Raw genomic sequence first — 26185 nt, 5'->3', positions numbered from 1 at the left:
GGATTCGTGCTATGGACCCCGCTAACCCCAGAATCAGCGAGCTGAATCTGGAAATAAACAGGGTAGTCAACGAACATAAGCGGAATTTGTGGCTGGAACACTTGGAGCAATGTAACTTAGGCACCGGTGCAGGCAAATTGTGGGCCACTGTTAAGTCTCTCTCGAACCCCGGTAGACGGGACGACAGGACCTCAGTCACTTTTGGCGAGTTAACCGTGACTGATCCGAAGAGATGCGCCAGGTTGTTCAACCGTCAATTTATCGTGCATCCCGAGAGAGACAGGGCAAGGAGGAGAGCCATTCGCCGTATTCGTGGTCTCCGAGCCGATGAACAGCCATCACAATTTACCGTGGGCGAAGTTACGAATGTCATCCGTGGCGCCAAATCTTCCAAGGCGTTGGGCCCCGACGGAATCTCTACATTGATGCTGAAGAATCTGGATTTACCTGGAGTTGAGTACCTTACCACTGTCCTTAACCTGTCATTGAACACTCTTATAGTTCCCGATGTCTGGAAAATGGGCAGAGTGATCCCGCTACTGAAGCCTGGTAAAGACCCGAGTTTGGGGGAGTCGTACAGACCGATCTCCCTTCTCTCACCAGTGGCTAAGACGCTTGAGGCATTACTCCTCCCGAGCCTCGTAGGAGAATTTCCATTCGCCGAGCATCAACACGGATTTCGGAGACTGCACAGCACAACAACAGCTTTGCATGCCATCACCACACACATTTGCCGTGGCTTCAATCAACCCAGGCCATGTGATAGGACGGTCCTCGTGGCATTGGACCTATCGAAGGCATTCGACACGGTCAGCCATGCCAAATTATTTGAGGACATCGCCAACACGTCCCTCCAGCCAGGCCTTAAACGTTGGGTCGCGAATTATCTGTGTGGCCGCCAGTCATTTGTGGAATTTAGGGATAAGAAGTCAAAACACCGTAGAGTGAAACAGGGAGTTCCCCAAGGCGGGGTGATATCTCCGGCTCTGTTTAACCTCTACCTTTCCTCCATCCCACCTCCTCCAGACGGCATAGAGATCGTATCATATGCGGACGACTGTACGATCTTGGCATCAGGCCCCCCACCCATTGATGACATCTGCGATAGGTTGAACGTCTACCTCAACGAGCTTGCCTCATATTTCGCTGCAAGAAATCTGAAGATATCCGCCACCAAATCTTCAGCCACACTGTTCACTACAAATACGCGTGAGGTGAATTCTGAGCTGACTGTGATGGTCGATGGAGAATTGATTCCGACCATCAAGTGTCCCAAAATACTTGGCGTCACATTTGACAGCTCCTACACTTTCTCCCCACATGCCACAGCAATCTGCAATAAAGTCAAAAGTAGAAACAAGGTCCTCAAGTCACTCGCTGGCAGCACTTGGGGTGCAGACAAAGAAACCTTGTTGACCACGTACAAAGCAATTGGCCGGTCTGTGGTAAGTTATGCAGCGCCAGTGTGGTCACGTCAGCTTTGTGACACGCAGTGGAATAATATTCAGATCTGTCAGAATGCCGCCCTCCGAACTGCGACGGGCTGCCTCCTTAGTTCTCATGTGGACCACCTCCACCAGGAGACAAAGATCCTACCAGTGCGAAGACATAACTACATGCTGTCTAAGCAATACCTTTTGGGCTGTTATCGCAGATATCATCCAAATCATCATCTTCTGGATAGATACCCACCGCCCAGAAGCCTTAAGGTAGATCTACATGATCTAGAGCGTGAGGTCCAGCGCTACAAGAGAGAACCTCTAGATCAAGCGGCATATCAAGCGGGTCTGAACAACATTCATGCAGACACGGTAGCAGACGCGTTAACTGGCTACCGGGTGAATGTAGTCCTTGGAGTACGACCGCCACCCATTGCACCCGAAGAAATCGACCTCCCCCGGCAAACCAGAGTGATTCTGGCTCAATTACGTTCCGGCAGATGCAGCCGCCTCAATTCCCACAGAGCTAGGATTGATGCCGACGTGCAAGATGTATGTCCCGACTGTAACCAGGGACCGCACGATACACGTCACCTGTTTAACTGCCCGGCCAGACCCACTCGACTCAGACCCAGATCCCTGTGGACGCACCCCATCTTAGTCGCGGAGTTCCTGGGTCTTGACACTCAACAGAATCAAGCAGACGAAAGATAGTACACAATAAACTGCTACAACAACAACAACAACAACCGATACTTAGGTGAGGACACAATACCAGACATGAACCACGCCCACTAGGACACTGGAGACTATTCTAGATATCCCACCCATTGACATACAGATTTAGTGTGATGCAGCCATTGCGGCTATGAGACTCAAGCGATGGGAGAATGGATTGAGGATGGGAGCAGCTCATACCATCGCAGGTATAATCGAGGCGACGATAGGAAGCCTGAAAGGAATGGAAGAGGTTTCACTGCTGCCAGCGGCACAGTTTTGGACTGACGGAACCCTAGTATTGCCATCTGGAAGATCATGTTACACGGATGGATCAAAGCTAGAGTTGGTCTGGGGGTCTACATTGAGAACCCTGGGACTGAGACCTGTTATAGACTGCCTGACCATAATACGATTCTACAGACAGAGATCCGGACTATCTCGGAATGCGTGAGCTGGTGTGGTTTTCACGCTAGTGTGAACATCTTTAAGGCCAATAAAATAGCCATCAGAGCAATCACAACCAGGACGGTAAGGCCACGAACAGTCTTAGAGTGTAAGAAGGAGATTAACGCCTTCTCTGAGGATGATACAATACGGGCCATAACGGAGTAAAGGGCAAGAGGAATGGCATCAATTAACTTGGTTAACCCGAAGCCTTTCGGGTCAATGCAGTCCAAGTTAAAAGCGTGGGCTACGAACGAGCATGTAACACTGTGTAACAGCGAATCGGTCGGTAGGACGGCATGTGGGGAAGATGATGAGACTTTAGAGCATTTCCTATGTCAATGACCGGCTTTCGCGGCTAACAGACACCGATACTTAGGTGAGGACACAATACCAGACATGAACCAACTTGGGGGCGTGGTATGGAAAACAAACCTAAACCTCAACCCATCCTCTATAGAAACAACGTCCTCAAGTCACTTGCCGGCAGCACTTGGGGTGATGACAAAGAAACCTTGTTGACCACTTACAAAGCAATTGACCGATCTGTGGTAAGTTATGCATCGCCAGTGTGGTCTCCTCAACTCCGTGACACACAGTGGAATAATATTCAGATCTGTCAGAATGCCGCTCTTCGAACTACGACGGGCTGTCTCCTCAGTTCTTACGTGGCCCACCTCCATTAGGAGAAAAAGATCCTTTCCGTGCGAAGACATAACTACATGCTGTCGAAGCAATACCTTCTGGGCTATAATCGCAAGGACTATACAAATTATCATCTTGTACATAGGTATCCACCGCCCAGCAATCTCAAGGTCAATCTAATTGATCTACAGTGAAAGGTTACAAGAGAGAACCTCTAGAACAAGCTCTGACAAACCACAGTGATCGGGACTATCTCAAATTTCTGTGACTATTCTGATTCCCGACTTTTAAGAAAAAATATGAGCAGATCCCAACAAGTGTGGCCTACACAAATATTGTACGAATCGAAAGCATACGATAGCACATTGTTGGTCATAGTTAAAGCTACGATCTTCCTTCTATTGTGCAATCAATTTTGTATATTGGAACCACTTGAATCAGATCCATATGTCCATGCGTGTGTCTGTCTGTCCTTGTGACTGTCTCTTTACTCTAAGCATACAAACGGATTCACAATTAATAATATCAGACTGAAACTTGGTACAGTAATGTTAAGTATAAATCGACCCATAAACTGATATGGAAATAGCATATATCAATTAGATATATCACATATCAACTAGAGCTGTCCGACTCAAGTTTATGCTCAATGATAAGGGACCCCCTTTTTATACCCTCCATCATAGGATGGTAATTTCGTCATTCTGTTTGTAGCACCTCGAAATATGCGTCTGAGACCCCATAAAGTATTGGGTTGCCCAAAAAGTAATTACGGATTTTTTAAAAGAAAGTAAATGCATTTTTAAAACTTAGAATGAACTTTAATCAAATAAACAATACTTTTTTTACACTTTTTTCTAAAGCAAGCTAAAAGTAACAGCTGATAACTGACAGAAGAAAGAATGCAATTACAGAGTCACAAGCTGTGAAAAAATTTGTCATATATACATATATATATATATATATATATATATATATACATATATATATATATATATATGTATATATATATATATATATATATATATATATATATATATATATATATATATACATATATATATATATATATATATATATATATATATATATATACATATATATATATATATATATATATATATACATATATATATATATATATATATATATATATATATGTATATATACATATATATATATATATATATATATATATATATATATATATATATATATATATATATATATATATATATATATATATATATATATATATATATATACATATATATATATATATATATATATATATATATATATATATATATATATATATATATATATATATATATATATTTATATATATATATATATATTTATATATATATATATTTATATATATATATATATATATATATATATATATATATATATATATATATATATATATATATATATATATATATATATATATATATATATATATATATATATATATATATATATATATATACATATATATATATATATATATATATATATATATATATATTTATATATATATATATTTATATATATATATATATATATAAATATAAAAATATATATATATTTATATATATATATATATATATATATATATATATATATATATATATTTTTTTATATATATATATATATATATGTATATATATATATATATATATACGTGTCTAATATGGTCTGAATCGATCAATAGCTTGATACATTTCCCATATAAACCTATCACCCGATTTTGCTTCTTGAGCCCCTACAAGGCGCAATTCTTATCCGAATGAACTGAAATATTACACATATATACTACAACTTTACTACAACTTGATATAGCTCCAATAGCATACCAGTTCTTATTCAATACTCTTTGTTTGGCTACAAAGAGATACTGCGGCTAGAACTCGACAAATGCGATCCATGGTGGAGGGTATATAAGATTCGACCCGGCCGAACTTAGCACGCTCTTACTCGTTATAGCTGCGTCCTCAAGGCGACTTCTGTTTGGGGAGAGGTATTCGCAGTATTTTGTGTGGAATTTTTAATGTGTTAGCCAAAACAAATGGCAACATTGCCCACCTGAGACAGTTTGCCACACACAAGAGAGAATCTCGGTATTAAATCGTATGTACAGATGTATGTATGTACTTATGTACGACGTTTTTCATTCCGCAATAAGAAAATAAACAAACCTATTTTCGACAGTGTATGCTTGTGGGTGTGCTATGCGCTAGGTGAATGTGGGCACAATCAGCCGGCCATAACAGTGATGATAATGAAGACAGCTACGATAATGAGGATTTTTCAAAAGTGATAATTATGCTTTTGCTCTTTGCTATTGATAACATGACCAAGGCGATAAAGAAGAGATGAAAAGAAAGCGCAGGGCATGATAGATTCGAGATAAAATAACCACAAGAATTTTATTTGCAAAATTGTACATTTTTTTCGGCATTTTCGTTTAGGTGCTTCCTATCACTGCTCTTGGGGAGTGCTAATCCAGAACAATAATGGCGTTTCATATGTTCACACTTGTGACATTGAGGAAGTAGAGACAGATCTTAATTCCAGGTATTTGGATTTCAAAGCTAGCTACATTTGACAGCTTATGGTTAAAAATAAAAATTTTCTTATTACATTTAAATTTGCACATTTTTCACAAAGCGTTGGTTTTCATAATCGAAAAAACAAATGGAAAATTTTATTTTGGAAGTATTTATAGATCAGAACAAAATTAGGCAAAAACAAATGTCAATAACACAGTCATTTAAAGAGCTATTTTTCGCAATGTATTTAATAATATGTGCCATTAAATCAGTGGTATTAAAGGTAGTATTAACGTCTCTAGTCTTATTTACGTATTTTTTTAAAAATAATAATAATACAAATTCATTGCACTGAAAGGAAACCCTTCGTAACCGGAATGAAATCTTACATTAATACAATGAAATTTGTCATTGTTTTGAAGAGCTTCGTTGCATTAGTGAAACAAGTTTCAATCAATCAATAGAAAATAATTTATTTTCTTTTAATAATTTATTTTCTTTGTTCGGCTCGCGCTGCTTGTTTTCCTTCGTTTACTAATTGCTCTCGGGCTCTTGTTCTGTCACTCTCTCTTCTTATACCCTAGAAACAATTTTGCCGAGGCCGTGATTTGACCTTATGATCTCATGTTTGGTGTCTTGCACGCATCTTCTAGCCTACCGCCATCATCTTCCTTATGATGAAATAATCCAATAAAGATTCCACAGTAAAAAGTGTCTCAATTAATTTAATTTAAAATAAAAAAAGGAAAAAAAAAATTAAAAACAATTTTTTTGAATACGAAATACATTTTTTTATGCCGGATTTTCTAGAATAAGTTTAAAGAAAAAAAAAACAAATATATTTTTTGACTCGCCGGGGGATTCGAACCTGTTTTTGCAAGTACTTAATGGCATGCAAATTATGTAATGAAATTCGTCATTAAGGTAATGAAATTCTGATTGAATTGTTGTCCAATTAAAAACGTTTAATTTTTAACGTTCTTCAACAAGTTTTATTTTTGTTAATTTATTCTATACTGTTTTAGGATGCATAGTAGTATATGTCATTTTTGCAATTTACTTTTATTTTAGAAAAAAAAATATATTCATTCCATTAATGAATTCCTTTTCATTCACTTTATGAAACCATGAAATGACAGAATTTACAGTAATGAAACTTTTCATTGCAATAATGAAACATATCTTTGTATTTATGAAAATTTTCATTGATTTAATGAAAACACACTAATGAAACGCGTTCATTTATGCATTGAAGCATTTTCCTTTTAGTGTAGCCTTAACCCAAGGGGAAACTATTTGCCCAAAAAGTAATTGCGGATTTTTCATATAGCCGGCGTTGACAAATTTTTTCACAGCTTGTGACTCTGTAATTGCATTCTTTCTTCTGTCAGTTATCAGCTGTTACTTTTAGCTTGCTTTAGAAAAAAAAGTGTAAAAAAAGTATATTTGATTAAAGATCATTCTAAGTTTTATTAAAAATGCATTTACTTTCTTTAAAAAAATCCGCAATTACTTTTTGGACAACCCAATAGTTGCAAACAAGTAAAACCATGACAAGTTCGGCCGCACACAATCTAGGGTACCCACCACCATGGATTCCGCTAAAAATTTGCGCTTAATGACTCAGTTCGTATTTGAATTATTTTACAACAAATCGCGAATTTTTTGCTTTTGCTATAGTCCCAAGTACACGAGGAATCAGGGAATCGGGATTTAAGGAGCCTATATCGGTATATAGACCAATTCGAATCATACATGGCACGGACGCTGGAAGTCGTAACAGAAGTCGATGTGTCAAATTTCAGCCAAATCATATGAAAATTGAAATCTCTAGGAGCTCAAGAAGTCAAATCAGGAGATCGGTATATATGGGGGTACACCAGTTTATTGGCCGATTCGAATCATACACGGCCATGACGTTCAAAGTCAGAACAGAAGTCCTTGTGTCAAGTTTCAGCGAAATCGGATGAAAACTTCGGCTTTTAGGGGCTCAAGAAGCCAAATCCGGAGATCGGTCTGTATGGGAGCTATATCAGTTAATAGATTGATTCAGATCATACTCGTCACTGATATTGGATGTCAGAACCCAAGTCCTTGTGCCAAATTTCAGCCAAATCTGATGAAAATCGAGGTCTCTAGGTGCTGGAGAAATTAAAACTGGTGATCGCTTTTTATGGGGGCCATTGGCGAAGCAATCTGGGGGAAGCTATAACCCTTTGATTAGCAATAAAATTATCAAATTTAATCAAAAACAATGAGATTTTCTAAATTCTGGGGGGTGATTAGCCCACCCCCAGAGGATTTTCTACGCTTATGATGGGGGCTATATCCAAATCTGAACCGATATGGCCCATTTGCAATCCCCAACGACCTACATCGATATGAAATAATTGTGCAAAATTTCAAATGGATATCGGACATGGCTAGATCGACTCAGAATATCAAGACGATCAAGAATATATATACTTTATATATACCTTATGGTCTTAGGTTAATATTTCGAGGTATTACAAACCGGATGACGGCAAATTTGGAGAAGTATACCTGGGATAAGGTTGCCAATTTTTTTTTTACGGAGACAGGTAATGGGTATAGCTACACTCAGAAAAAAGCTTATCGTAAATACATGTTAATTAAATCAACACCTTAGTTCATAATCATTACCATGACTTCTACTAAATTTCCCATGAACATTTCATTAAGGAACAGGGAATACCTCTCCCAAATCAATGAGTGCAGTTCGATTAATGTTTAACGGCGTGCCTCACAGGGGAACGTCTCTCATATCAATGAGTGCAATCCGATTATATTTAAGCTCAATAATAAGGGTCCTCCGAACGGCGTGCCGCATGGCGACACCACTTGGTAAAAAAGTTTTAACATGGCTGGATACCTCACAAATATAGCCAGCATTAGTAAGGGGCAAGGTGCCGCTGAAAGATTTTGAACGCAGGCGTTCGGCGTCATAGGCGGAAATGCTCTGTTCCACGGTGGCATTTACTCACGTGTAATTAAAAATTCTTAGAAAATTAACTTTTTACAAATAAAACTAACTTATCATGCGTAAAGACGAAAATTTTATAACTCGTGTGATGTTAGTAATTTTTGTTTAACTAATTTCTTTGAAATAGGCAAGAAACTAAGTACCTCAAAAATGTCGCCAGCATTACGAGGGGACAAGCACCGCTGAACATTTTTTCTGATGTTCCGCCAGGACTCGAACCCAGGCGTTCAGCGACATTGACGGACATGCTAACCTCTGCGCTACAGTGGTGAATGAACTATTAAAAAAACCAATTTGATGAAAAGTTTATAACTCATGTGGTGTTAGTAATTTTTCTTAAACTAATTCCTTTGAAATAGACAAGCACCAACAAAACAAGGGTGCAAACATATTATCGTCCACAATACCTTTTCTGAAATTTATTAAGGAATGAACTATTAAAAAAAAATTGATTTTTAGTTCAATTTAACTAAAATGTTAACAATAACTTGCTCAGAAGTAAGAACAATTTAATAAATGTTAGTTAGTGTTGAACTGAAATTGAGTTTGATGACTGTGACATTATTAACCCCAAAAATAAAGCTTAAAAACAAACAAAACAAAACAAACACGCCGAATAATGTGGAGCATAATTTTAAGCTACGAAGTAATTGAAAATCATTTTGCTGATTCAAGACTTTGCTTTGATAAGCAGAAACACATGCTCTGTGCCACAAAGCTTCTACACATTTTATGGCAAAAGGTTGTTATGAGTTAAACTCCCATTCACTGTTGATAACTAGAATGTGCCAAATATAATCCAATAAGGATGGTCTCCTTTGATTTAAAAAGGATACAAAAGATTATGCATTTGCGTTATTAGCAAATAGTGTCGGATAGATGTCAACAAATAGTGATGTGGATGAACGCGTGAAGCTTCTGCTTCAACTCTCGGCTGCGACAAAAGGAAAAAGGATGTTCCCTATGTATGCAGTGCATTGCTTTGGCGATTGAAAATCATCAGTCAGAGGGGAAAAAGGGGGAATAGTGTTTATTCATATTTGTTTTAAATTTCTGGAGATCGTCAGTAGTGGGAAAAAATTTTGCCGAAAGTCGATTCCGCATTCGTACTATTCGGGAGAAAAACGAGTTTTCCAGGTAATGCAGGGTCCGGTCAACTAGCCAATTGGTAAAAAAAAAACGGTTGGGCGTTCCTAGAAGATCTTTTATGCCTGGCGAATCTCCTTACCTCAGGGATAAGAATCGGTATCTCTGCGGAACAAACACCATAATTCCGACGGTGCTCAAGGGAAACAGTAGAGTTGAATTCCCTACCATCCTAGATCAACTCCATCGGACTTTGGAGAGCCCTACATCTTAGATAAAGGTTGTATAAATATTGAAAAGATCAGAGGAAGTGAAATACTTGAAAGCACTTGAAAGCTTCTTTCGCAACTTTGAATACGTTTTTTGACCTGATGTCCGTTGGTGTATATGCTCATTCCTAGAACATCAAGAGCTGCCGTAAAATAAAGCAGATTTTCTCGCTTAGTTTGTATGGAGAAAAATGCTATCCCCGATTACCTAAGCGGCTAATCTTATCGCCGTTTATTAAAACATGCCGTGTCATCATTTAATCTAAATGACAAAAACTAAAAGAGGCAGAACGCAACATATTCATGCAATAATTAAACGTTCTGAAATGCAAAATTTGTTTAGGATTTTAATAAAATCACATTCATGAACTCTGAGAAACATTTATTTAAAATTAAAATGACTTATTTTCGTTTGTTTTGTGGATACTTGATTACTTTGGATGTGTGTCAGTGCTGCCAACGTTTAAAGTACAAGGCATTAAGCGGCAAGAGCATTTTATTTATCCATAAGCTAGCGAATTCGCTAGACTGGTAAATAAAACGACCCAAGCATCTGATTGCTCAATAGGTTGTGTAACAACAAACAGCACTGGGTAATACGTGCATTAAAATCTACTCAGTTCAATCGACTCGACTCTGAAATGACCAGTAAATTCCAGCAGAGTCTATCATTCATAATCTGCTTCATGTCCTCAATCTCTTGAAGACTCGGCGTATGGTCAAAAGCAAATGAATGACAGAGGTTGCTGTTATCCGTAAATGAGCAAATCAGATGCGATATCTGACTCAAAAGATCGTCAATGAAAATAAGAAAAAACGGAAGGGAGAAAGGACAGAGCCTTGCGGTACAACTGCCGTCAATTTGTGTTCATGTTGATGAGAACTCATCTATGACAACTCGTACAGTGCGATCTCCAAGAAAGTTCGATATAAATCGAAAGAAGTTATTACCCATGCCAAAAGCGACGAGCTTTGATGCAAGTGCCAAACCCTATCAAATGCCTTGGAGATATCTAGAGGTACGACATTACTCTCACCAAACTGGTGGATGGAAAGATTCCAAGGTTCCGTGAAACTCATACCGCCAGTCGCTAAGAATATCGTTCAAATACCTCACAAGATGATGACTTACCATGCTCTGCATAATATTGGAAAACGCGGAACCCATTCAATTGTTCGGTAATTCGCGGGATTGTTCGCGTCGCCTTTCTTGGGGATCTGCTGAACATTTGTGGCCTTCCAACAAGCTGGGAAAACTCCAGCACGATAAGAAAGGTTGCGCAATGCACATGCAAGTGTCGCAGAATACTTAGACAAGATAATACGTCGAGATCCGTAAGACTCTTTAAACCCCATGTGTCCTGAAGAATATCTGAGGCATCGAACCACATACGTCTCGATCGCAGAGGATGGTTGATTGCATTCCGTTAAGGAAGAATTTCGTGCAAACATTTCAGCCAGTAGGCTAAACTTATGAACCGGGTCAGTGAATATGTGGTCATCTTCAACCAGAGTCGGGATAGAAGACGAGACATTGCTCGTAGAGAAACTTTTCGCGTCTAAGTATCTTGGGCACCCAAAGTTCTTGCCTGTTTACGCAGCAGTTCAGTATTGGTGTTTTTGTTCAGACGCCATTTCCTGAATGCATCATCTTTCCATTTGACAGCATTCGGGCATGTCTGCTTAAGCCAACTCTTGTCCTTTGATTTAACCGCTAGAGTTCAATTAGAATAAACTATTGGATAATCCGTTCTATCATTTCGGTCGCAGTATTTATGTCGTCGTTCAAGAAAAAAGTTTCCAATTAAAATGTTGTTAAAATCACTGAGCTTCACTCAACTTGCTTTTTCATATATGAAAAATCTACGCCCCGGATCGAAATGCAGGAAACGAAAAGGTTTATTTTTTTTATTTAAATTAAATGTTTAGTGTACATATAAAAATATTGCCATAAAGAGATGGTCTAATCACCTTGCATCTATACTTTGAGTGGTTTACATTAAGTATTTCTTGAACCGTAAAAAAAAAGATAAGTATAGCGAAGGAAAATAATTTAACTCAAAAACCTTCAATAAAATATGGAAAAATTGCCCGAAAGCCGGTAAGCAATTAAGCACAATTATTTTTGACAAATTTAATAATTTAACATTAGTTATATGTGTTTTATTAGAGGATCATTGTTAGTACGGCATGTTATAGAAAAAATTCTATTCGAATCCATGTGCGATAAAATCTGTTTTACTTATTTCGTGAAGTCTTTTTGTGTTGAAATGCCAGGGAAGATTTTCTATCATCTTAAGTATTTTATTTTGCCCCACTTGAATTTTAACAATATGAATTTTTGGACACCTGCCCCAAATAGGACAGATATATAAAGAAATCGCTTCAAATATAGATTTAGGAATACAAAATTTTATTTTCAATATTTAATTCTGATCTACGATTAATAAAAGGATAGAGAAGCTTATGAGCTATGTTTATATTGTTAATTATATGCGAGACATGGTATTTAAAATCGAGTATTAAGAAAGTATCCAATATATCGGAATGTCGTTCCCGTACATTCTCAACAGGGTTGGGGTGCTTAAAGTAAATGGCCTGCATCTTTGTAGCATTAAGTTTTTTCTTCCATTTACTTGATAACTCTGCAATTTTGCATACAATGTAGTAGGTCTTATGAATACAAGCCTGGGCATAAAATAGCAGATCGTCAGCAAAAAAGCATAAACACAGTTGGTAATCTTCAGAAAATCTCCAGCGTATATGATGTACAGCAGAGGTCCCAAAATGGACCGGGTACAACCTGCTTGAAGATGATAAAACCCTGAAATATCCCAGTCAACTTTAACACAGAAAGAACGGCCACTAAGGAAAGATTGTATTAACATAATGAAATGTTTGGGTAAATTGAAACGAATTAATCTATAAACCAAACCATCATGCCAAACTGTGTCGAAAGCTTCTTCAACATCATACAAAACCATAGCGGTTGATCTTTTCTGTCGAAGTTGACAGCTTATGAAATCTGCGACTCGTCTAATTTGGTGGGTAGTAATATGCGAAGGACGAAAACCAAACTGTTCGTCAGGGATAATTTTCTAATCTTCGACATGAGCCCAAAGTTTATCCTTTAGTAGTTACTCTGAAATCTTTCTAATATTGCTTAGTAGACTTATATGACTACAGCTACTAGACAAGTCGGGTGTTTTCCTGTTTTAGGAATTGGTACTACCTTGGCTCATTTCCAAGCAATAGAAAAATACTTAAACTTCCATGCACGCAGTGAAAAGTTTTGCCAAGTACACGCAAAAAAAAATAATTCGTTTCACGTAAAGGAAATTTTCGCCAAGTAAACTTCTTTTCTGGAAAACTTTGGACTTTGTTTACAATAAAAGTACATGCCGTTTTGCGATGAATACTTGCAAGAATTTGTGACAAATATACATTTTTTTACCCTGACACTACTTTTCATTATTGATATATAGAATACTAGCTGGACCGGGCCCGCTCCGCCTTCTTTTACTTTATATAGAACAAAATTTTCCTTGGAATATTTATTTTCGACAATTAAAGAGCTTTTAATGAAATACCATGCTGCGAAAATAGTATATCGCTTGACAAACAGTTTAACAATATAGGTGCCTTTATCTGAATCCCATATGATCTTTATTGGTCAATGAATTTAAGTTTGGATGTAAGGTGTACTCCATTCTTAAAATACTTTATTTCAGCCCGATATTCTCATGATGTCTGATTTAGGGGAGTTCTCGGGCGTGAGGCGGTCCCCCAGACACTTGGCCTTGAATAAATATCAACATCGTGCTTTTCTCTCAAATACCATTTATTTGCCATTGGTTTTGAGGGGGAGTTTACAGGATGAGGCGTCCCCCAAACACATGATCCCAAAATTGGTTATCAAATTCGTTTTCTAATCTCAAATACCTTTCATTTGAGCCACATATTCCCATTGTCGGAAAATTGTTACCCTTTGGGGGTGTTGCCCTAAATACATGGTTCTTCATTTGGATATCAAATTCGCATTCTACTCCCAAATACCTGTATTTGAGCCCAATATTGCGCTGGTCAGTTAAAAAAAGCTGTTTGTGGGGCATTTTGGGAAAGGGGTAGACCCCCAAAAATTGGTCGCGAAAGTGGGTATCAATTCTTGCTCTGAAGGCCCAAATTGTTTTGGTGAGCAAATACGTCCTACTTAGGAGTTGTAATGGTGGTGCGACGTCCCCTAGACAGTTGGTCCCGAATGATGATGTCAGATTCATGTTTGAGCTCCATTTTTCCATAGTCGACTTGTCTTTGAAAATATATATCATATTCATGTTCTACTCTAATATCAAAAAATTTAGTACCCTATTTTCACCACGGGATCATTATGCACCATCAGTAAAAATTTCAAGAAAATCGTATTCGTGTTCTACTCTAACATCAAAAAATTTATTACCCTATTTTCACCACGGGATCATTATGCACCATCAGTAAAAATTTCAAGAAAATCGGTTCAGCCGTTTCTGAGTCTATAAGTAAGACACAAACAAACAAACACAAATTTATTTTTATATTTATGTTGTTATGCGGGCTTTCCACTAGTTTTTCTTTATGTATACATAAATTTAACGTCATGATTATGTATAATCTTCTTAATTTTATAAAAGATTGTGCATATTGAAAATTATGTCGAGATCAATTTAAAGTGTGGTACTACATTCGCTTTTTTCATGATTACTTTTTTCAGATAATAGATTTTGAAGCAAAAAAATTTGCTGATTTCAATCAGTAGCACATTCCCTCATTACTTGAAGAAATTTTCATTAAAGTATTATGTTATCATTGAGATTTTGTAGTGTACCAGTCTGAATGTTGTAACATAATTCAAACTCATTATTTTACCAATTATAAGCAGATCTTAGTTGGTAATTCAAACTCTTTCAGAGTTTATAATAAAAGCCTTCCATTTTTGCACAACTCCAACATGGTTTTGTGTTATGATCTGCTGTCTTCGTTTTGCTCTGAATAAAACATGGAAGTGGTTGTTTTCGCACATTTAAATACCCACTTGTAAGGTGAGGGCAAATCACCTTAAAGATTTTTAATTTTGTTTTATTTTTTATAATACTTTTTTATTTTATTCGAGAACTTGCAAGTCAGCTCGCCAGTACAGTTCATCGATTAGTATATGCCACAATAGACACCAGGTCTTCTTATGGCTGTATACTCCATTTATTTTATTTTTAGGTATATTTGTTTTTTACATCAGTGCCTTCCAAAAATGGTAACCAGTTCAATTTTCCTCTTTGTCTTTATTAAAAAAGAGTTGGCGAAGAAATGACAATTTTACAAACGTTGTTCTCATTTAAATAGGCTTTTCAAGAGTCATAATATTAATCCATCTTCGTATTTCACATCAACAAATTATCTGCCTATTACAAAAATGCATCACGTGTCTAACACCAAAACATATAAGTAAGAACAGAGCATACAACTAAACAGGTGAGTTAAAAGAGTTCCGACAGAACGATGATCATTAGCAAGTTGAGAGCATTCATACACGAATGAAGTTACATATCACTGTATTTGTGAGATAGAGAGCTTAAACATGGAGTGAGATATGCATCTCTCGATGTTATTTACGTTTTTGTATAACAGTTTATAACAATGTAATTTGATGCCGCGAAATACATTAAACATACATAAACTTAACATAAAATTTATAGATTGCTAATAACGTTGTTAAGTGGTTCTGCTACACACTTTGGTTGGATTTTTCTCTATCGCGTAAACATTACGAAAGAATGTATGTGCCTTAGAAATTATTCTTGTGTTGTTTTGTACCTGGGAGCCATTTGTATGTTACTCTAATGATTTTTGTCATTGGACAAACCAGCATTTTTATACTTAAGGGGAAACTTGTCATCCTGTCACTTTCCGAGTTTAACATCCGCACTCGACCGAGCTGTTCAGCATACCGACTGCTGTTTGCTCAGTCAAAACAAAAACAATAAAATGTTTTGTGTGAGAATGTGTCTATATCAGTGACGAGCACACAATTGCAATTATTCGTAAACCCATGAGCCTGCTTGTGATTATATTTTTGCCTACGTGCAAAGTAATGTGCAATGGTGTGTGTATTTTTACCAACCACTAGTCTATACGCTCAAATACTCAAATTTTCTCTCTCTGGTTGGAGAGACACAAGAGAAAAATTATTGGTCTAGTACAGGACTAATCCTTTGCGGCTATCGAAGCACTTTTGTAATAAAAGCGATTTTGGTGTTACAATACCCTGTGCAAATTGGAAATAACGCTATCACACAGGTATCTAAAGCAAAAAATCAAACACTTACTTGGAAGGACCATATCATATCAGCGAAAGGCAAAATCTTCGGAATGTTAAGAACACTCTATAAAACACATTTATACACACCACAGAACATTAGATCCCTTTTAGCGAAATCATATCTTGCACCTATTCTCCTATATGGCTGAGTTGTTTAGTCAATGTGACTGGAGAAGCAGAAATCGGATGGAAATGGCATATAACGCGATAATAAGATATGTCTATGGTCTAAATAGATATGCAATATACAAAAATACATAATTAAGTGTACAACAGAACTACTGAAAAGCTTCACGCCAAACTTAAAATTTGTAGATCTAGCAGAAGAATTGTAATAGTACCCATTCGCTATCGTCACCTGATATCTGAATGGCAATTTTTCTACAATGCTATTCGTCTTTGGAACTCTCTGACTCCTCAAATTCAATTTATTGGCAACGCAAATGCTTTTAAGAAAGCTTTATATGAATATTTCCAATAATTTTGTTACCTTGTATTTATGTTAAAAATTTTCTACTTATGACAGGAAACTTATTTATTAATTTGGTTACTTGTTTAATTATTTTATCTAATTTTTTTTAATGCAATTTTTATCAACACAAATTTTATTATTAAATCAACTATTGTACCAATCTTATTATTACAACAAAAGTCACATACTATAATTGTAAGATTTAAAATGTTGTTGTATGTGAAACTGAAAACAAACAATAAAAGAAATAAAGTTTTCCCTTAGGCAAAGCTGCTAAAGGGTTTACAATAGACAAATTTAGTTACGTTCAATAATGCTACGTTTATGGCTATCGTTTGATATGTTGATGCGAAACGTTACACGGTTACAATAAAAGAAAAACTTCGTGATAAAAGTAGTTTGTTTGTCGTAGAAAAGTCGCAAACGTTTTATTTTTCTGGGTAAAGATTATAGCCAGGTGTGACAGAATTTTAAGGCATAAGTTCTTCAAATTATCCAGACCACATGACCTGCCTGTTTTCAAACTCCTTATAATGGAAATCAAAACGGTCGCACAGTGGCGCGTTTTAAGTTTTATCGTTGCAAAAATCACATCTATTGAACCGCATAAGAAATTGAATGATTTATGACATTTATGACGTCATATGACAGACAAGTGTTCCGCCTTTAAAATTAATGTTTGAAAAGGGTGCTAAGCCTTTTAGGTGCTTAGTTGTGTCTTAATAAAATGGAGAAATGCTGCCATATAAATCGATCTTGGGTCTTGACTTCTTGAGCCTATAGAGGGCGAAATTCTCGTCCGATTTGACAGAATTTTGCACATAAAAGTTTTGATATCACTTCCAACAACTGTACTAAGTATGGTTCAAAACGATCCATAACCTGGTATAGCTGCGATATAAACCGATCTTGGGTCTTGACTTCTTGAGCTTTTAGAAGGCGGAATTCTTATCCGATTTGGCTCTAATTTTGCACGTGGTGTTTTGGTATTACTTCCAACAACTGTGCGGAGTATGGTTCAAATCGGTCCATAACCTGATATAGCTGCAATATAAACCGATCTTGGGTCTTGACTTCTTGAGCTTTTAGAAGGCGCAATTCCTATCCGATTTGGCTCTAATTTTGCACGTGGTGTTTTGGTATCACTTCCAACATTTATGCAAAGCATGGTCCAAATCGGTCCATACCCTGATATAGCTTACATATAAACCGATCTGGGATCTTGAGTTCTTGAGCCTCTAGAGAGCGCAATTCTAATCCTATTTGGCACAAATTTTATACAACGGGTTCTCCCATGGCCTTCAACATACGTGTGCAATATGGTCTGAATAAACCGATCTTTCGATTTAGCTTCTTGAGCCCCTTCTGAAGCCCGGACTATAACTTGCTATAGCTCCTCCTCCGTCCAAATTCATTTTTCTTTGTTTGCCTAAAAAGAGATACTGCGCAAAGAACTCGACAGATGCGATCCATGGTAGAGAGTATATAAGATTCGGCCCGGCCGAACTTGGCACGCTCTTATTTGTTTTTTCTAATTTAAGTTTATTTAGTTTTTCAAATTTTTTTTCAACTTTCATCATAATTTAGTTTTTGTCGGAAATTTTAAGCTGTGAAGCGTATACCTTTTAATAGGAAAGGGCAATCTTTATCAATTCAAAAAATTTTTTTTCAATTCATTATCCGTAGGATTTTGTAGCCTTTCCAATGATATAATCAGATTTGCAATGGATAAAGAAATAGTGCCACAATTCCAAAAATGCCGGCGAAACTTGACTGAAATCTTAAAAAAAAAGTTTTGTAACTCCAATATTACATAAAAAGTTATAGATATTCCATACATCAATAAATGCCTATTTGAAATACTAGAGGTGATCTACATGCACGCCCCATGTCAACCCCTGGACCTACTACGGTCTCCAAATTTTGCCTTATTATTGGAAACCATCTCCACATTTACTATGTCATGTTTCGTGTAGTATTCTTATCCGTTCAAATGTTACAGAATTATTCCAAGGATTTTTCGACTGTGGGACATGTCCTCCAAACACTACTCGAATAAAGTCTTTTGTACATTTTTGTCTCTAAAAAAATTGTGACAACTACGGGCAGACAAACATTTTTGAATTATGTTAAGGCGCATTCGAAGAGCATATTTTGAAAATATGGCAAGGGTTATTATGGGTGTATTATCCATCAAAGTTGAAAAATAGTGAAAATGGGTACTTTTTATATTAGTGATTTCAAAGAAACCTTTATTATTTTTTTGATAATTCTACACTTATAAGGTATATCCTTCCATAGACAAAATAAATAAAAAATGGGAATGGGAATCCCTTAACTAGTTTTCGAGATACAACACTTGAAATCGTAAAAAGATCAACTTTGAACTCCTAAACTAGAAATGTGTAAATTTTGTGGGTAGCATATTTGAAATCGTTGGAATGTTTTACATAAGATAGGTTCTATTACAATTTCGTAGACGCACATGGAAATTTTGATTTTTGCCAACTTTTTCCTCTGTCCGCGCCATAGTGCGTCGTTGACACTACCAAATCATATTGAGGTGTACTATACGAATTATTGTTAAAACTAATTTTGGCCTCAGAAACCTCTCGTTCTGTGACAAATCCATCAGAGATACGATTATTTAATAGGAACTGGCCGACTAAAATATCCGACTTATTACCATTATCACCATAATTTACTTTATTGATCTGATCGGAATTAATAATAGGCGGAATGTTCAGTTTCTTTTTTTCTCAACAATTTAGATATATTCCAAAAGGGTTTCTGGTTTCTTTCCAATTGCGATTTCTAAAAGCAGATATTTTAAATTTGACCAGTAGATCTTGATCCTTGAAAATTGCGAGATCATTTCTATGTCTGTAACGAAGCCGTGCTGTCTAAAATAATTCCTCTTCTGAATGGAGTCCAAAATATTGTCACAACCTTATTAGCCAAAGGTTCCTTAGGTGTACTTATTTCAATACCAGACAAAATGGTATTTGTTGGCAGCAAAATAGAATTGTCGATGTCATCCGTGCTGTTTATCTCATTCGAATATTGTGGGTCATGCAACAAAATATCAGAAATATGAGAATTATATTCGTTCCAATTAGTTCTGCAAAAACACAAAAAAGATGCTGAAATAATGCAATGATAGAAGTTACAAAGAGGTGCAAGAATATTAACTTTATACTTTTCAGGGTGCGAAGTTAGGAAGAGTACAAGAATATTGTTTTGGTGCCCTTTTGGACAAAGGAAATATGTGTCGGTTCATTCACTAGTTGCCTCAATTCTTTCTGCGCTGCGAAGAGCTCGGCGTTTTGGCCCTCCAGAGTCGTTGGGCTCGAATACGAAAGCCAGGAGGAGTTGCGGACATTGAAATTCCCAGCAAAAACGATTTCACTGTCACGAAAACCCTTCAATATTTAACTTGTAGTTGCAATGCATCATATTAAATTCATCTCCTTCAAAACAGTTGAGCTATTGAGAGCCTGGGGGTGAGAGACAACCGGAAAATATGTGCTGTAGTTGTGTCCGCCAGTCTCCAAATGCATGCTCCGAATAGTTCGGAAAAAAGGGATTTGTATTTTCAATAGTTTTACCATTCTTTCACCAAAATCTCTATAGTTTTTATGCAAAAATGAAAACATCTTCGAGCAGATAGCAACCACAGAACAGGTCACACAACATTTTGCACATTCCCCTCTAAACCCAATGGTATGGCCGTTCCGTTACGTTCAGAACAATATGGAAACTTAAATAAAAAGTATTTTGGAGTGCAAAGCGATTATCAATGAAGATGGATAAAAATGTGTTGGCGAAAGAACCTGTGAAGCTACTGCAATATTAAACCCTCCCATTTTTTTTTTGCAAAATAGTACTGAAACAAAAGGTTTTTGGCAAGAAGATTTTCACTATTTCAACAATCTCACATTTGGACTATGGGACCTAGAGTGGAGGCAAATGGACATTGAAGGTCATTAGAAATGACAAGACAGTTATCTAAGGAATTTGAACCCTACTGTTGGGGCCCGATGGGCGAGCATGCTACTCTATGTACGCGTTCCATTCATCACAGTACGAGTAAAAACAATGCCAACTTTGGTCCAAACCACAAATAACCGAGCAGTCCAACAAAAAAACCCTTGGCTAATGTGTTAGCATATCAAGTATGTACAAGGATAGTTCAGTTTTCACATGAAGTAGACGAGGCTACAATAACTTGAGAACGCAATGTGGGAGAGATAGGAGCATTTGTTTGCTGTTGTTTACTTACTGGCGATTAGAGAACTTTAACATGTTTACTCAACACTAATTTTTATTGAGAATTTCTCTTTATAAGGCTATAAGGCAATTTACAGCACTGACGTAGGTCGCTGCTGTCGCCTGGAATTATGGTGTGGTGATGATGATGTGATGGTGTGGTGGTGTGTGGCCAAGAAGGCTTCTTTATTCTTGTGTCGCCGCGAATAACACCATGCCGCCGCCACCACACCACAACAACCTTGTGGATTTGTAATAAAATAATAAAACGTTATACTTTTATGCACGTACCACAGAGGCATGCATAGAGTGACAGACACACCAACATACAGAGACATTCGAACGATCCATATGGATGGATCTTTTTAAGGTATCCAAGGTGTGTGTATGTGTGTGTGTGTATATAGTGTGTCTATTTGTAATCAATCTATCGAATTCGTGACTTCAAATAAATGCGAAAAACTGCGCTGCGAATTGCAGGGCGACAAAAATGGTTTACAACAGCATTTAACCGGAGCAATCACTTACACATTTCTATGCAGATACACCACACTCGCAATACACGCACGCACACACTCTCGCACTCGCCCGCGCACGTAGACCGAGGATTCAATGGAATACAAACGAACGACCAAACGACCGACAGACTGTGCAAACAACAGACCGTTAATAAAATCACACTACCGTTGTGTGTCTCACCTCGACATAGTGTGAGAGCAAAAAAATAAACACTTTGCCACAGCTAGACAGACAGACATACAAATAGCCAAACAAACAACATAAACACAGAATTAACTGCTTATGTATGGTCGGTCTAGCTGCTGGGCTGTTACAGTTGCTGTAGTTGCCGTTACCGTTGTTGCTGTTGTTGTGTTGCTAGCTTGCCTTTTTAGTGACAGCAGCAACAATAATAACAAAATCTAGTGGAAAATAACACCACAACGACGACAAGGCTAGTTTATCTTTCCGTAACTGGTGTCCGTATACGTCGATGTTATGAATCACTCTGAGTTGCGAAAAATCCATTGCAAAGCAATACCAAGCGAGCGTAATCAACCAGCCATGAGCGAGTGAGCGGCCCGAGAAGACCGACGAGTATACAGCCATAGAGCAAGCGAGAAAAACAAGAACCCAAACAGAAGAAAACGAGCAAAAAGAGTAATTGCAAAAACACGGCAGCCGCAATAACAACAAACAACATTGTTTGAGAGAAAATAAATCGGCATACAATAGCCTCAGAAGGTTGCCAGATTTAAAATGTTTAGAATTTCCCTGGTATATACACACACACAGACACAGTTTATTCGGCAACCAATTTTGCGATTTTCTTCTTGTTCCTGCATACTTTTATGAAGTTTTTCTGTTATTGTAACTATGTAACGTTTCGCCCCATCATATCAAACGGTAGCAATGAATGTAACTAACTTTGTTTGTTGTAAACCCTTTAGCAACTTAGAGTAAAAGTACCTTTCTTTTGCTGTTAAACCAAAAACTCTTTAATGGCAAAAGTGTTTCGGCAGCGGCAAACAATTATTCGTTTAACGGACCTATAATTAGTTTTTTGTGTCTCTCCAACTTGAGAGAGTTAAGGTGAGTATTTAAACGTATAGACCAGTGATGGATAAAAAGTGATGGGCGGATGTTAAACTCGGAAATTTCAAGTTTCGCCATAGATACGTCCAATGACAAAAGTCATTAGTGGAACATGGAGGACTTTTAATATAAATATGTATCATAATATCGAAAAAAAAATCCAAACATACTCTGAAAGAATTTGAATTACCAACTTAGATATGCTTATAATTGGTAAAAATTTGAGTGAGAATTATGTAACAACATTAAATTGAACTTGGCATCCTTTCCAGGATGCACAATATATTTTGAAATTAAAAAGAATGTACATATACATTAGCATGATGTTAAGTTAATTTTTAAGTAAAGAAAAACTAGCTGAAACCCTGAATAACATTTCATATAGCGAGAATGAAAGCTATTGCCAGTTTTAAACAAGTAAAAAGGCATTAAGTTCGGCCGGACCGAACTTTGGATACCCAACACCCTGGGTGTATATGTAAACCACCTTTCATCAAAAAATCCGGTGAAAATGCGATTCCATAGCAGCTATATCGAAATATAGTCCGAATCGGATCAAACTCGGCACGGACATTGAGTGGTCTAATGAGTTCAAGTCACTGTCCAATTTTGTAGGACAAAATATTGGTCCTTTTGGCAGCTTTATCCAAACACAGACCGATCTGAACCGTATAGGACAGGGATGTGGAGCAGCCTAACATATCACATGTCAAATGACCTTGAATCGATAAATCGGTCAATATGTTCCCGAGTTCTCATAAAAATAACAATTTCAACGAAATCAGGCATAAATCCGCCTAGTATGGGATTAAGACCCTGAATTGGAAGATAGGTCTATATGGCAACTATATCTAACTATAGTCCTATCTGAACCATATTTGGTTCAGATGTCGGGAGGCTTAAAACAATTCCCTATATCAAATTTCAGCGAAATCGGATAATAAATGCAACTTTTATGCCCTTCACACCCTCTATCGGCAGATCGGTCTATATGGCAGCTACACTGCCGTACAAAAAAAGTGCGGTTGTGTACCTTTCTTCACTAATACTCAATATTTTTTATCTACGTGTATTATTTACTGTTTTTTTTTTTATTGTGTCCCCTTATTTGTTGGAGTGCCTCAATTATTTCCATAAACCATTAAAATTTTTAAACTTGTTCGTTCAGGTTTCTATTGTAAAAGTATTGTAGTGTAAAAAAAGTCTTCGCGACATAATAGAGTTTTTTATACCCTACACCAATACTGTGGTACAGGGTATTATAACTTAGTGAATTAGTTTGTAACACCCAAACGGAAGAGAGATAGACCCCATTAATAAGCATACCGATCGACTCAGAATCACTTTCTGATTCGATTCAGCCATGTCCGTCTGTCTGTCCGTCCGTCTGTCCATATTAATTTGTGTACAAACTACAGGTCGTAATTTTCATCCGATCGACTTCAAATTCGCCTAGAGACGAAGCCTATTGAAATAAGAAAAAATCGGTTCAGCTCCCATATATATGTTCGTCCGATTTGCAGTAATACTGCAATAAAATGATCATTTGTTACCCGATTCTCTCTAAATTTGGCAGGAAGGATTTTCTTATGACTCCCGACATTATAGGTGAATTTCGAAGAAATCGGTTCAAATTTGGTTATAGCTTCCATATATATGTTCGTCCGATTTGCAGTAATAATGCAATAAAAGGGTCATTTGTTACCCGATTCTCTCGAAATTTGGCAGGAAGGATTTTCTAATGACTCTCGACATTACTGGTGAATTTCAAATCGGAAATCGGTTCAGTATTAGTTATAGAGCCCATATATATGTTCGTCAGGGTAATTGGGTAATTTGAAATAATGTTGTCATTTGTCAACCGTAGGTATTACAGTTTGAACATATTTTTGCTCGCCGAGGTCCATCAAAAATGTATCAGAATTGGATACAACTCCCACACTGTACTTATAGGGTAGGTGTAGGATATTATACAGTCGGCACCACCCGACTTTTGCCCTTCCTTACTGGTTTATAAATCGTGAAATTTATATTGCTGATTTTTTTTTACAATAATTTGTGAAGTTATTAAAAAAGCATAGCAGTACCCAGCTTTTTCGTTCAATATTACTAAAAAATATATAGAAAATAAGCATGGACGATTACTTTTTTGAAATGAAGCCCTTAACCGAAACTCAATAAGATATGTTGGTACAAGATCGGTTGAAATTGAAAGCTTTGAGTTCCAAGTATAAAATGTCAGAATCTGGGGGGAAAAATATTATTGCTTTGTATGAAATGTATGTGTCAGAAAACGTAAGACGACGAAGCTTGAGGATGACCATGTTGCAATTCCAGCAAAGAGAAATTCTTTTACGGCAGCCAGACGTATAAAAGAGAAGCCAGAATTAAATATTTCGACTCGAACTGTCCAAAGAAGACTTAATGAAAGGGGTTTAAAAAGTGCCTTCGCTAAGAAAAAACCTCTTCTACGAGCAGCCAATAGAAAAAACGATTGGCTTTTGCAAAAAAGAATATAAATATGCCTGAATCATTTCGGAATAAAATTATATGAACTAAGAAATTGCAAAAATCGGAAAAGAGTCCGGTGTGAACCAACACCAAGGCTGAAATCGAAAAACCTTATACATACTGTATAACATGGTGGAGGAAGCCTCATGGTGTGGGGATGTTTTTCCTCTTCAGGAGTTGGTAAGCTCGTAAAAGTTGACTCTAAAATTACCGGAGAGCATTATGTAAATATTTTGGAAGAAAATCTTTATAGCAGTGCGGAGGAAATCTTCGTTGTCATCTTTCAACAAGACAACGACTTCAAGCACACGAATCAGGCCGCAAAAAATATTTTAAAGAAAATAACGTTGAAAAATTAGAATGGCCTGCTCAAAGCCCCGATCTAAACCCCATAGAGCAACTTTGGGCTATCCTAGATGACAAAATCCCGATGAAATCCAGATCAAATCTTCATATATTTTGGGAAAAAATGCAAAGAGAATGGAGAGCAATTACTACAAATACTTTGAAGAACCTTGCTTTAAGTATGACGAAAAGATTGGGAGAAGTCATAAATAAGAAAGGAGGAGCAACTTCGTACTAAATTTTAAAGTTATTTAAATTTTTATTAAAAATTAATTATTGAAGAGCTACTTTTATTTTGTTTATTTAAAATTCCTTATGTGCCACATTGTTTGTATTATAAATGGAACATACAAAGTAAGAATTCAATACTAAGTTCATAATTAGATAAAATATTAATCGAATTAAAAATAAAACTATAATGTATAAGCATTTAAAAACAACAAATATATATTTCAATCAAAATATTAAAAATATTTAAAAC

At 36.6% G+C, this 26185-nt stretch overlaps 1 protein-coding gene across 2 annotated transcripts in view; it reads right to left on the bottom strand.

The window, feature by feature from the left end:
- The window catches only part of LOC106084005 (homeodomain-interacting protein kinase 2), a 234983-nt gene extending 212882 nt beyond the window's left edge, over window positions 1–22101 (bottom strand). For both annotated transcript variants that reach the window (XM_013247385.2, XM_013247389.2), the window contains exon 1: window positions 21784–22101. The gene's annotated coding sequence lies outside the window, so the exon portion shown is untranslated. The remainder of the gene's footprint in view (window positions 1–21783) is intronic.
- Window positions 22102–26185: the final 4084 nt, after the last annotated feature.

This window comes from Stomoxys calcitrans, chromosome 1 (genome assembly GCF_963082655.1).
Source record: "Stomoxys calcitrans chromosome 1, idStoCalc2.1, whole genome shotgun sequence".
Lineage (NCBI taxonomy): Eukaryota > Metazoa > Arthropoda > Insecta > Diptera > Muscidae > Stomoxys > Stomoxys calcitrans.
This window is presented reverse-complemented; position numbering and strand designations above follow the sequence as displayed.